We start from the raw sequence: 11,638 nt of genomic DNA, 5'->3' as shown, positions 1-11,638 counted from the left end.
CAAACAAGGAATCCACTAAAGCCAAATTGGCTTACCCAAGCTTGATCAGTTTGTTATGTAAGGACGCGGGGGTACAGATAGGTGTGGATGAGTATATCCCAGTTGAACACCCCATCACCAAAAGGGTAATGGATGGACCTCAAGTTCAAGACAACCTCATCAAGAGGAGGGCGCATGAGCTCCTCCCAGAAATTCCTCAATTTGACTATTGGACCCGCTTAGAAGCATCTATCAACAAGCTGCAAGAATCTATGGATCAACTCAAAGAAGAGCAGCAGAATCAGAACAGCATGCTCTGCAAACTCCTTAGAGAACAAGAGAAGCAAGGGCGTGAGTTACAGGAACTAAAGTGCCAGAAGCTGATCCTTGAAGAGCCAGACATCCCACAGATTGAAGGAGTACCTATCTCTCAAAATAAAGGTTGTTGAGTCCTAACTCTGTGATAACTTTTATTATTAGAAACCTATTTTAGAGTTACATAAGCATTAGTATTAGAGTCATTTATTTTCATGTCTTTAATTTCTTTTTCGTTATTATTTGTCTGCTTTTCTGTTTATTTTGTCTTATTTCTATTCCATGATCAATAAAATTTAGAGTATATGTCTTAAAGCCATGAATGATTCCATAAATTCCTCACCTTTCTTAAATGAAAATTGCTTTTATTTGCAAAAGAACAAGAAGTACATGAATTTTGAATTTTATCTTGAAATTAGTTTAATTATTTTGATGTGGTGGCAATACTTTTTGTTTTCTAAATGAATGCTTGAATAGTGCATATTTTTGAATTAGTTGTTTATGAATGTTAAAATTGTTGGCTCTTGAAAGAATAATGAAAAAAAGAGAAATGTTATTGATAATCTGAAAAATCATAAAATTGATTCTTGAAGCAAGAAAAAGCAGTGAAAAGCTTGCAGGAAAAAAGAAAGAAAGAAAAATAAAAAGCAAGCAGAAGAAGCCAATAACCCCTTAAACTAAAAGGCAAGGGTAAAGAGGATACAAGGCTTTGAGCATTAATGGATAGGAGGGCCCAAAGGAATAACATCCTGGCCTGAGCGGCTAAATCAAGCTGTCCCTAACCATGTGCTTGTGGCATGGAGATCCAAGTGAAAAGCTTGAGACTGAGTGGTTAAAGTCGTGGTCCAAAGCAAAAAGAGTGTGCTTAAGAGCTCTGAGGAATCTAGCAAAGCTGAGTCACAATCCGAAAAGGTTCACCCAGTTATGTCTCTGGGATATTTATGTATCCGATGGTAATACTGAAAAACAAAATGCTTAGGGTCACGGCCAAGACTCATAAAGTAGCTGTGTTCAAGAATCAACAAACTGAACTAGGAGAATCAATAACACTATATGAATTCTGAGTTCCTATAGATGCCAATCATTCTGAACTTCAAAGGATAAAGTGAGATGCCAAAACTGTTCAGAAGCAAAAAGCCACTAGCCACACTCACCTAATTGGAACTGAGCTTCATTGATATTTGAAATTTATTGTATATTCTCTTCTTTTTATCCTATTTTATTTTTGGTTGCTTGGGGACAAGCAACAATTTAAGTTTGGTGTTGTGATGAGCGGATTATTTATACCCTTTTGGCATTGTTTTTACATAGTTTTTAGTATGATTTAGTCACTTTTTATTATATTTTTATTAGTTTTTATTCAAAAATCATATTTCTAGACTTTACTATGAGTTTGTATGTTTTTCTATAATTTCAGGTATTTTCTGGCTGAAATTGAGGGACCTGAGCAAAAATCTGATTCAGAGGCTGAAAAAGGACTGCAGATGCTGTTAGATTCTGACCCTCCTGCACTCTAAATGGATTTTCTGGAGCTATAGAAGCCCAATTAGCGTGCTCTCAATTGCATTGGAAAGTAGATATATTGGGCTTTCCAGAAATATATAATAGTTCATACTTTGCCTGAGGTTTGATGGCCCAAACTGGCATCCAAAGTCAGCCTAAAACTTTCTGGCGTTTAACTCCAACTTTGGACATATGCACGTGAAAGCTTGAAAGCTCAGCCCAGACACGCACCAAGTGGGTCCCGGAAGTGGATTTCTGCATTATCTGCACTTAGTTACACATTTTCTGTAAACCTAAGTTACTAGTTTAGTATAAAAACTACTTTTAGAGATTCAATTTAGAACTTATGACATTTTTTACACTTCATATTGTATCTTCTACGGCATGAGTCTCTAAACCCCATAGGTGGTGGTGAGGAGCTTTGCTGTGTTTCAATGAATTAATGTAATTACTACTGTTTTCTATTCAATCACGCTTGATTCTATTCTAAGATATTCACTCGTACTTTAATATGGAGAATATGATGATCCGTGACACTCATCATTATCCTCAACCCTATGAACGCGTGCCTAACAACCACTCCGTTCTATCTGAGCTCAACATAGTCATTGGACGACAGCTTGAGTGCGTATCTCTTGGGTTTCTGATCCACGGACCGAGTCCGGAGGTTAGAACTTTCGTGGTATAGGCTAGAACTAATTGGCGGCATTCCTGGGATCCAGAAAGTCTAAACCTTGTCTGTGGTATTTCGAGTAGGATCTGGGAAGGGATGACTGTGATGAGCTTCAAACCTGCGAATGTTGGGCGCAGTGACAGTATGCAAAAGGACAAGGGTCCTATTCCGACGCTAGTGGGAACCGACAGATGATTAGCCGTGCGGTAGCTGTACATGGTATTTTTCATTCGAGACGAGAAATCCGACAGTTGATTAGCCGTGCAGAGATCGTACCTGGTATTTTTCATCCGAGAGGATCATAAAGCTTGCCATTGAAGGAAGCCATGCGTGCTTGGAGAAGAAGGCAGTAGGAAAGCAGAGATTCAGAGGACAGAGTATCTCCGGAACCTCAGTCTGTTCTCATTACTGAATCAGAAGTACTATTTATTTCATGTTATTTATTTTTCATAAATACAATCACTCTTATCATTAATCTCTTGACTAAGATTTACAAAATAACCATAGCTTGCTTCAAGCCAACAATCTCTGTGGGATCGACCCTTACTCACCAAAAGGTATTACTTGGACGACCTAGTGTACTTGCTGGTTAGTTGTGCAGAGTTGTGAAAAGTGTAATCACAATTTCGTGCACCATCAAGTCAAAATTTCAATTTAAAAATTCTATCTTTTCAAATCCTTTTCAAAATCAAATCTTTTCCATTTTTCTTTTGATATTTTCGAATTCTTTCTCAAAATTTTTCAAAATCTTTTTCATTTTTCTTTTAATGTTTTCGAAAATCTTTAAACAAATTTTCAAAATCTTTTTCTTATTTTTATTCTATATTTTTGAAAACTTTACTAACAATTAATGTTTTAATTCAAAAATTTCAAGTTTGTTACTTTCTTATTAAGAAAAGTTCAATCTTTAAATTCTAGAATCATATCTTTTAGTTTCTTGTTAGCCAAGTCATTAGCTTTAATTTTAAAAATCAAATCTTTTTAATCACTTTTTTAATCTTTTTCAAAATAAATTTCAATCATATCTTTTTCAAAATTTTAATTTCAAAATCTTTTTCTAACTTCTTATCTTTTCAAAATTGATTTTCAAATTTTTTTCAATTAACCACTTGACTTGTTTGTTTTAATTTTAAAAAAAGTTTACTATTTCTTATCTTTTTCAAAAACCACCTAACTACTTTTTCACTTCTCATTTTCGAAAACAACTCCCCACTTTTCCAAAATTTCTTTTAATTAACTAATTGTTTTAAATTTTAATTTTATTTTATTTCTTTTAATAATTTCGAATTCTAACTTATAATTAAAATAAAAATAAAAATATTTTTCTTCTCTCTCTTCTTAAAATTCGAATACTCTCTCTCTCTCATCTCTTTCTATTTATTTTATTTATTTACTAACACTTCTCTTCTACTCATAATTTGAACCCTCTCTCTCTGTGTGTGTTCGAATTTCTTCCTCCTTCTTCATTCTATTCTTCTACTCACATAAAGGAATCTTTATACTGTGACATAGAGGATTCCTCTTCTTTTCTGTTCTCTTCTTTTTCATATGAGCAGGAACAGGGATAAAGACATCCTTGTTGAAGCTGATCCTGGACCTGAAAGGACTCTGAAGAGAAAGCTAAGAGAAGCTAAAACACAACACTCTGGAGATGACCTTACAGAAATTTTCGAAAAAGAAGCAGACATGGCAGCCGAACCCAACAATAATGCTAGAGATGCAAGAAAGATGCTTGGTGACTTTACTGCACCAATGTCCAACTTATATGGAAGAAGCATCTCAATTCCTGCAATTGGAGCAAACAACTTTGAGCTTAAGCCTCAATTAGTTTCTCTAATACAGCAAAATTGCAAGTTTTATGGACTTCCATTGGAAGATCCTCATCAGTTCTTAGCTGAATTCATGCAAATATGTGACACTGTTAAGACCAATGGGGTTGATCCCGAGGTCTACAGACTTATGCTTTTCCCCTTTGCTATAAGAGACAGAGCTAGGATATGGTTGGACTCACAACCTAGAGAAAGCCTGAACTCTTGGAAAAAGTTGGTCAATGCTTTCTTGGCCAAATTCTTTCCACCTCAAAAGATGAGCAAGCTTAGAGTGGAAGTCCAAACCTTCAGACAGAAGGAAGGTGAATCCCTCTATGAAGCTTGGGAAAGATACAAGCAATTGATCAGAAGGTGTCCTTCTGACATGCTTTCAGAATGGAGCATCTTAGGTATATTCTATTATAGTCTATCTGAATTGTCCAATATGTCACTGGACCACTCTGCTGGTGGATCTCTTCATCTGAAGAAAACACCTGCAGAAGCCCAGGAACTCATTGAAATAGTTGCAAATAACCAGTTCATGTATACTTCTGAAAGAAATCATGTGAACAATGGGATGACTCAGAAGAAAGGAGTTCTTGAGATTGATACTCTGAATGCCATATTGGCTCAGAATAAAATATTGACTCAGCAGGTCAATATGATTTCTCATAATCTGACTGGATTGCGAGCTGCATCCGGCAGTACTAAAGAAGCCTCCTCTGAAGGAGAAGCTTATCATCCTGAGAATCCTGGAATGGAAGAAGTGAATTACATGGGAGAATCCTATGGAAACACTTATAATCCTTCATGGAGAAATCATCCTAATTTCTCATGGAAGGATCAGCAGAAGCCTAATCAAGGCTTCAATAATAATAATGGTGGGAGAATTTGGTTTGGCAATAGCAAACCTTTTCCATCATCGTCTCAGCAACAGATAGAGAATTCTAGGCAGAGCCTCTCTGACTTAGCAACCATAGTCTCTGATCTAACTAAGACCACTCATAGTTTCATGACTGAAACAAGGTCCTCCATTAGAAATCTAGAGGCACAAGTGGGTCAGCTGAGTAAAAGAGTTACTGAAATCCCTCATAGTACTCTCCCAAGCAATACAGAAGAGAATCCAAAGAGAGAGTGCAAGGCCATCAATATACACAAAATGGTCGAACCTATAGAGGAGGAAGAGGCAGTGATTTCTAGTGAGGAATACCTCAATAGATGTCCACTGACCACTAAGGAGTTCCCTAATGAGGAATCAAAGGAATCTGAGGCTCATACAGAGACCATAGAGATTACACTGAACTTACTGTTGCCATTCATGAGCTCTGATGCTTATTATTCTTCCTCTGAAGAGGATGAAGATGTTGTTGAAAAGCAAGTCACTCAGTATCTAGGAGCAATCATGAAGCTAAATGCCAAGTTATTTGGTAATGAGACTTGAAAGGATGAACCTCCATTGCTCATCAATGAACTGAATGCTTTAGTTCAACTGAAAATACCTCAGAAGAAACCGGATCCCGGAAAATTCTTAATACCTTGTACCATAGGCACCATGACCTTTGAGAAGGCTCTGTGTGACCTGGGGTCAGGAATAAACCTCATGCCACTCTCTGTAATAGAGAAACTAGGGATCTTTGAGGTACAAGTTGCAAGATTCTCACTAGAATTGGCAGACAAATCAAGGAAGCAGGCTTATGGACTTGTAGAGGATGTCTTAGTGAAGGTTGAAGGCTTGTACATCCCTGCTGATTTCATAATCCTAGACACTGGGAATGATGAGGATGAATCCATTATCCTTGGAAGACCCTTCCTAGCCACAGCAAAAGCTGTGATTGATGTGGACAGAGGAGAGTTAGTCCTTCAATTGAATGAGGACTACCATGTGTTTAAGGCTCAAGGATCTTCTTTTGTAACCATGGAGAGGAAGCATGAAAAGCTTCTCTCAATACAGAGTCAAACAGAGCTCCCACACTCAACTTCTAAGTTTGGTGTTGGGAGGCCACCATTAAGCTTTGAGTCTCTGTGAAGCTCTCTAAGAGCTCACTGTCAAGCTATTGACATTAAAGAAGCACTTATTGGGAGGCAACCCAATGTTATTTAATTATATTTATTTATTTTCCATTGTTATTTTATGTTTTCTTTAGGTTGATGATCATGTGGAGTCACAAAAACAACTGTAGAATTAAAGCAGAATTAAAAACAGCATCAAAAATAGCACACCCTGGAGAACAGGCTTACTCGCGTTTAAACGCCAGTAAGGATAGCAGAATGGGCGTTTAACGCCCAGTCTGGTAGCATTCTGAGCATTAAACGCTAGAATTGGCAGACAGACTAACGTTTAACGCCAGAAAAGGGTGTCTGGTGTCTGGTTGGCGTTAAACGCCAGAAAAGGGCATCAGCCTGGCGTTTAACGCCAGAAAAGGTAGCAGAGTTGGCGTTAAACGCCAGAAATGGCACACAGAGGGCGTTTAAATGCAAGAAAGGTGCAGGGAGCAGAATTCCTTGACACCTCAGGATCTGTGGACCCCACAGGATCCCCACCTACCCCACCTCTCTTTCTCCCCTCTTCACACATTTCCAGAACACTCTTCCCCAAATACCCTTGACTAATCACATCCTACCCTCTTTCCCATAATCTCTTCACCACTCACATCCATCCACTCTTCCCCAAAAACCAATCATAAAACCCCACCTACCTCACCATTCAAATTCAAACCATTTCCCTCCCAAACCCACCCCCTTCATACACGACCTCCCTCTCTCTCTCTTACCCTATAAATACCCCTCCTTACCACCTTCATTTCACACATCATAATCACATTAACCCCCTTGGCTGAATTCACCACACCCCTCCATCCCCTCTATTTCTTCTTCTTCTACTCCCTTTTTTCTTCTTTTGCTTGAGGACAAGCAAACCTTTTAAGTTTGATGTGGGAAAAAGCTCTACTTTTTGTTTTTCCATAACCATCAATGGCACCTAAGGCCAGAGAAACCTCTAGAAAGAGGAAAGGGAAGGCAATTGCTTCCACCTCCGAGTCATGGGAGATGGAGAGATTCATCTCAAAAGTCGATCAAGAGCACTTCTATGAAATTGTGGCCAAGAAAAAGGTGATCTCTGAGGTCCCCTTCATGCTAAAAAAGAATGAATATCCGGAGATCCGACGTGAGGTTCGGAGAAAAGGTTGGGAAGCTCTCACCAACCCCATCTAACAAGTCAAAATCTTAATGGTTCAAGAGTTCTATGCTAATTCATGGATCACTAAGAACCATGATTAAAGTATGAACCCAAACCCAAAGAATTGGCTCACAATGGTTCGGAGGAAATATTTGGATTTCAGTCCGGAAACTGTGAGGTTGGCATTCAACTTACCAATAATGAAAGGAGATTCTCATCCTTTCACTAGAAGAGTAAACTTTGATCAAAGGTTGGACCAAGTCCTCACAGACATTTGTGTGGAAGGAGCACAATGGAAGAGAGACTCAAGAGGCAAGCCGGTTCAATTGAGAAAGCCTGACCTCAAACCCGTGGCTAGAGGATAGTTAGAATTCATCCAATGCTCTATCATCCCCACTAGCAACTGATCTGAAGTTACTGTGGATCGGGATATCATGATCCATAGTATCATGATTGGAGAGGAAGTAGAAGTTCATGAGATCATATCTCTAAAACTATACAAAGTGGCTGACAAGCCCTCCATTTTGGCAAGGTTAGCCTTCCCTCATCTCATCTGTCACCTATGCAATTCAACTGAGATTGTCATAGAGGAAGATATCCTCATTGAAGGGGACAAGCCCATCACAAAAAAAAGGATGGAGTAAACACGAGAGCTCACTCATGGACCTCAACAAGAGCATGAGGAAATTCCTCATCAAGAAATCCCTAAGATGCCTCAAGGGATGCATTTTCCTCCACACAACTATTGGGAGCAACTCAACACCTCTTTAGGAGATTTGAGTTCCAACATGGAGCAACTAAGAGTGGAGCACCAAGAGCACTCCATCATCCTCCATGAAATCAGAGAAGACTAAAAGGCCATGAGAGAGGAGCAACAAAGACAAGGAAGAGACATAGAGGAGCTCAAGCACTCCATAAGATATTCAAGAGGAAGAACTAGCCGCCGTCACTAAGGTGGACCCGTTCTTTAATTTCCTTGTTCTTATTTTTTCTATTTTTCATTTTCTATGCTTTATGTTTTGTCTATGTTTGTGTCTTCATTACATGATCATTAGTGTCTAGTGTCTATGTATTAAAGCTATGAATGATTCCATGAATCCCTCACCTTTCTTAAATGAAAAATATATTTATTTGCAAAAGAACAAGAAGTGCATAATTTCAAAAATTTTCTTGAAATTAGCTTAATTATTTTGATGTGGTGGCAACACTTTTTGTTTTCTGAATGAATACTTGAACAGTGCATATTTTTTATATTGTTGTTTATGAATGTTAAATTTGTTGGCTCTTGAAAGAATAATGAAAAAAAGGGAAATGTTATTGATAATCTGAAAAATCATAAAATTGATTCTTGAAGCAAGAAAAAGCAGTGAAAAAGAGAAAGCTTGCAAAAAAAAATATGGCAAAAAAAAAGAAAAAAAAGAAAGAAAAAGAAAAAAAGCAAGTAGAAAAAGCCAATAACCCTTTAAACCAAAAGGCAAGGGTAAAAAAGATCCAAGGCTTTGAGCATTAATGGATAGGAGCGCCCAAAGGAATAAAATCCTGGCCTAAGCGGCTAAATCAAGCTGTCCCTAACCATGTGCTTGTGGCGTGAAGGTGTCAAGTGAAAAGCTTGAGACTGAGCGATTAAAGTCGTGGTCCAAAGCAAAAAGAGTGTGCTTAAGAGCTCTGGGCACCTCTAACTGGGGACTCTAGCAAAGATGAGTCACAATCTGTAAAGGTTCACCCCGTTATGTGTCTGTGGCATTTATGTATCCGGTGGTAATACTAGAAAACAAGATGCTTAGGGTCACGGCCAAGACTCATAAAGTAGCTGTGTTCAAGAATCAACATACTGAACTAGGAGAATCAATAACACTATCTGAATTATGAGTTCCTATGGATGCCAATCATTCTGAACTTCCAAGGATAAAGTGAGATGCCAAAACTGTTCAGAAGCAAAAAGCTACCAGTCCCGCTCATCTAATTGAAACTAATCTTCATTGATATTTTTGAAACTTATTGTATTTTCTCTTCTTTCTATCCTATTTTGTTTTTAGTTGCTTGGGGACAAGCAACAATTTAAGTTTGGTGTTGTGATGAGCGGATAATTTATACCCATTTTGGCATTGTTTTTATATAGTTTTGAGTATATTTTAGTTACTTTTTATTATATTTTTATTAGTTTTTATGGAAAAATTACATTTCTGGACTTTACTATGAGTTTGTGTATTTTTATGTGATTTCAGGTATTTTCTAGCTGAAATTGAGGGACCTGAGCAAAAATCTGATTCAGAGGCTGAGAAAGGACTGCAAATGCTGTTGGATTCTGACCCGGCTGCACTAGAAATGGATTTTCTGGAGCTACAGAAGCCCAATTGGCGCGATCTCAATTGCGTTAGAAAGTAGACATCTTTCCATCAATATATAATAGTCCATACTTTGCCCGCGATTTGATGGCCCAAACTGGCGTTAAACGTCAGCCAAAAACTTTATGGCGTAAAACGCCAGAACTGGCACCAAAACTGGCAGCCAAGCTGGCGTTTAACTCCAAGAATGGTCTATGCGCATGAAAGCTTCAATGCTCAGCCCAAGCATACACCAAGTGGGCCCCGAGAGTGGATTTATGCACCATCTGCACTTAGTTACTGACTTCCTGTAAACCCTAGTAACTAGTTTAGCATAAATAGCACTTTTTACTATTGTATTTAAAAATCTTTGGACTTTTAGGCTTATGCCATTTTTCATTGGGAGGCTGGCCATTCGGCCATGCCTAGACCTTTTTCTCTTATGTATTTTCTACGGTGGAGTTTTTACACCTCATAGATTAAGGTGCAGAGCTCTACTATTCTTCATGAATTAATGCAAGTACTATTGTTTTTCTTTCAATTCATGCTTACTTCTTCTCCAAGATATACTCTCGTACTTAATTCAGTTAAGTCAAAATGAAGGGGTGACCCGTGACAATCACCCACTATCTTCGTTACTCGCTTAGCCAAGATCTGCGTGCCTGACAACCACAAGCGGTCTACATGATGTTCAACGTAGTCATTGGACGACAGCTGGAGTATATTCTCTTGGGTCTCTAATCCATGATTTGCATCGTCTCTCCTGACAACAGAGCATCCAAATTCGTGATTAGAGCCTTCGTGGTATAGGCTAGAACTAATTGGCAGTATTCCTGAGATCCGAAAAGTCTAAACCTTGTCTGTGGTATTCCGAGTAGGATCTAGGAAGGGATAACTGTGACGAGCTTTAAACTTGCGAATGTTGGGCGCAGTGACAGTGTGCAAAAGGATAGAGAGATCCTATTCCAACGCTAGTGAGAACCGACAGATAATTAGCCGTGCGGTAGCTGTGCCTGGTATTTTTCATCCGAGACGAGAAATCCGACAGTTGATTAGCTGTGCAGAAATCGTACCTGGTATTTTTCATCCGAGAGGATCATACAACTTGCCATGGAAGGGAGCACGTATGATTGGAAGAAGACAATAAGAAAGCAGAGGTTCAGAAGCAACAAAGCATCTCTAAACGCTTATCTAAAATTCCCACCAATGAATTACATAAGTATCTTTATTTTATTTTATGTTTTATTTATCTTTTATTTATCAAAACCTCATAACCATTTGAATCTGCCTGACTAAGATTTACAAGATGACCATAGCTTGCTTCAAGCCGACAATCTCCGTGGGATCGACCCTTACTCACGTAAGGTATTACTTGGATGACCCAGTGCACTTGCTGGTTAGTTGTGCGGAGTTGTGAAAAGTGTGATCACAATTTCGTGCACCAAGCTGGCGCCTAACTTCGGGTCTAACAGGTTTTTTAGTGTTACCTGTACCGTGTTCCTCAGACTGCCAGGATTAGGTGACTCATCAGCAACATTTGCTTTGCCTCTTCTCCTCTTAGATCTAGTTCCTTCATTGTTCTAATCACTGCGCGGCGGCAGTGGCCGCAGCGATGGTGGCTGCGTCTGCGTCTGAATTTGTGGCTGCGACTGCGGCTGTGGAAGCGGCATTGACTCTGACTGTCCTAAAGATCTGACTGATTCAAAAGTGGATGGAGTAGCACTGTTAAATCCTGGCTCGCTACTTTGAACATCCTATTTTAACAAAGAATAATTAATCAGTTTATGTTATTTTAATATTTTTCTCAATTAATCAACAACTCAACATATTGAGTTGTTACCAACATACACATTACACACTA

General features: G+C 38.6%; 1 non-coding gene across 1 annotated transcript; it reads right to left on the bottom strand.

Moving 5' to 3' along the window:
• Nucleotides 1-4,561: 4,561 nt before the first annotated feature.
• Nucleotides 4,562-4,669, bottom strand: LOC148544224 (small nucleolar RNA R71). Its single transcript, XR_015901151.1, has one exon. It is a non-coding gene; the product is annotated as a small nucleolar RNA R71 (small nucleolar RNA).
• Between the last annotated feature and the right edge of the window lie 6,969 nt (nt 4,670-11,638).

The sequence above is a fragment of the Arachis ipaensis genome, chromosome B9 (genome assembly GCF_059453495.1).
Source record: "Arachis ipaensis isolate K30076 ecotype BB chromosome B9, ASM5945349v1, whole genome shotgun sequence".
Taxonomy (NCBI): domain Eukaryota; kingdom Viridiplantae; phylum Streptophyta; class Magnoliopsida; order Fabales; family Fabaceae; genus Arachis; species Arachis ipaensis.
The sequence above is the reverse complement of the archived record's forward strand: the minus strand, read 5'-3'. Positions and strand labels throughout refer to the sequence as shown.